Here is a 2,815-nt window from a genome sequence, read left to right on the forward strand (position 1 = left end):
AGAAGTCAATTCTGCTCTCACATTTGTTCTGCATCCACATCTTTTCTAGATAATCTCAGCCAGTCTCCTGCTTCAAATACCATCAATGAACTAGAAATGTCCATAGAAGCAGTGTGATCTGACTTTAACCCTGAAACTCAAAATATCCATCTGCCCAATCACCACATCAGTGATAATATCAGTGACTCAGCTGACAGTGACCAGGTGCCACACTGAACCAACCAGTTCCTCAAATAATTCACCGCTATCTCGGCATCTCTTAAAGTCACTTACTGGTGCTAATATCTTTTCTAAACCTGAGTATCATTCTGGATATGCTGCTACCCCACACCCATATTAATGAGCCATCCATCCACCATCCTGAATTCATGTAAAGATTCTTGACTTTTGAATAATTCTTGGGCATCTTTCAGATTTCCTACAAAATACTATTTCTACAGAGTGACCTTTTCTGACCCAGTAATCAAAATTAATATTATATTTTATGTTAATTTTTTTCAATTTTTATTTATTTTGTGTTATCTATTTCTTTCACATTGTTTTTTAAGTTGGATACTCATGAAGAGAATTCTAACATGGACTTTAATATTTTGTATTGTTTTTTAAGTTGGATACTCATGAAGAGAATTCTAACATGGACTTTAATACTTTTGCTTTGCCCTTAGATGGTGCTCAGATGTATTTATTGAAAGAAATTATTCAAGCAAATTCACTCAACCACAATTATACAATGATATGATCTCTTGAATGTTATACTGCAATATATTATCATAACTTAATATTTCAAATTCTGTCTCTCTGTGATCCAGTATAAATCTCTGATCACAATGATCTGTTTAAAATGTAAAACTAATCAGAGCACCTTTCCTTTTAAATTCCTCACTTCTGTCTTCATTAAAATTTTTTCAAGGGAAACCATAAATCTTATTGTATTTCTGTTATCCTGCCATAATTACCAATATTACCCATTTCATTACCCAAGATGTCCTAGTTTTGAGGGAAAGTTATTTGATCCTCCTATTTACAGAGCATTTCTTATATGCCAAGTTGTGTAATAAAACCAGTGATTTAGAATTTAACTTAACAGTACTGCCCCTGTTGATTTTAATCTGGGTGAGAGGAAAGAGTGAATAGACCAATTAATGTCTAATGTAGAGTTAGGTATTATTAAGTGATGTGAGAAACAGTAAGTTCAACACAGAGACAGAGAAAGGGGGAAGGATGGAAGATCAAAGGTTAGGAGAGACAAAGAGAGAAAGAAAATAACTACAATTATTGACGATGAATAAATTAGGGAAGAAGTGTCTGAAGACATGAAATTTGTGTAGAAAACTGAATTTTTGTTTAAACCAAGAAGGATATTGTGTGTAAAAATATTTGCAGAGTGAAGAACAATTTAAACAGTGCAGGGTTAAATACTACTTCAATTCTTCACGATGACGTTGGTTAAAAACAAAATAAAACCAAGACAAAACAAAAACATCAGGCCTATTATCCTAAGAAAGCTTCATATACAAAAAACTACAATATCCTGAACATTACTTAACAAACATTAATACCTAACAAATGACCTTATATAAGAAATTTTCTTGTTTTAAGAGCAACAGTCTGCTAACTTCAACAAGTTTTGCATAAAGAAAAAGTATACAAATGTACATTCTTGCTGTCAATATAAATTCTGCACTCACCAGAAAAAGCCCATTTGTAATGCAGGTAGATGCAGGTTCCCCCATGGCTGCAGAATTGTTTTGCTGACCCCACTCCTAAGATGCAGACAGCCTGTGGCTTGAAGGAAAATGCAATGACTTCTGCCTCTGATTCCCCTTTTATGGAAGGGAGTAGATAATCCAATCATCAGATAATCCCGAGGAGACATCCTGTCTCATATCAATGGGATTTGACCTCTTCCCAAGTCAGTTTTGTTTCTTTATACAGAAACAAAAATATGGGGTTCTGACATTGTCTAATACTGTTGTACATTTTAAAAATTAATACATTTGTAGCTGGGGGTGGTAGTTACAGTTTTTCTCAACATTTTAATATATTTATTTTTTGTTATTAGTTTACAGTAAACAGTACATTTGTTAGACATTTATATAGTTTATGAAACGATCTCCTCGATTACTCTTTCCTCTGGCTCTCCCCCTAGCCGTTACATTAATGCTAACTGCATTCCCTATACTGTGCTCTCCATCCCTGTGACTATCTATCAACCACTAATTTGTACTTCCTTAACCCTTCACCCCATTCTCACAACCACCCAACCCCCCTTCCCACAGGCAGTCACCAGATTGTCCTCTATATTTATGAGTCTCTTTTTGATTAGTTTGTTCTTTTTGTTCCTTAGGTTCCACATATAAGTGAAATCATATGGTATTTATCCTTCTCTGTCTGACTTATTTCACTCAGCATAATAACCTCTAGGTCTATCAATGTCATTGCCAATGATAGGATTTCATAATTTTTTTACAGCTGAGTAATGTTTCATTGAATATATGAATCATAATTTCTTTATCCAATCATCTGTTGATGGGCCTTTAGGTTGCTTCTATATCTTGACTATTGTAAATAGTTCTGCCATGAACATAGGGGTGCATAGATCTTTACAAATTACTGTTTTAGGAGGCAAGAATATGCAATGTGGTAAAGACAGTCTCTTCAATAAATGGTGTTGGGAAAACTGGACAGATACATGCAAAAAGATGAAACTGGACAACTTTTTTACACCATATACAAGAATAGATTCAAAATGGATTAAAGACTTAAATGTAAGTCCCGAAACCATAAAACTTCTAGAAGAAAATATAGGCAGTAA

Source organism: Pteropus vampyrus, unplaced genomic scaffold (genome assembly GCF_000151845.1).
Source record: "Pteropus vampyrus isolate Shadow unplaced genomic scaffold, Pvam_2.0 Scaffold255, whole genome shotgun sequence".
Classification (NCBI taxonomy): domain Eukaryota; kingdom Metazoa; phylum Chordata; class Mammalia; order Chiroptera; family Pteropodidae; genus Pteropus; species Pteropus vampyrus.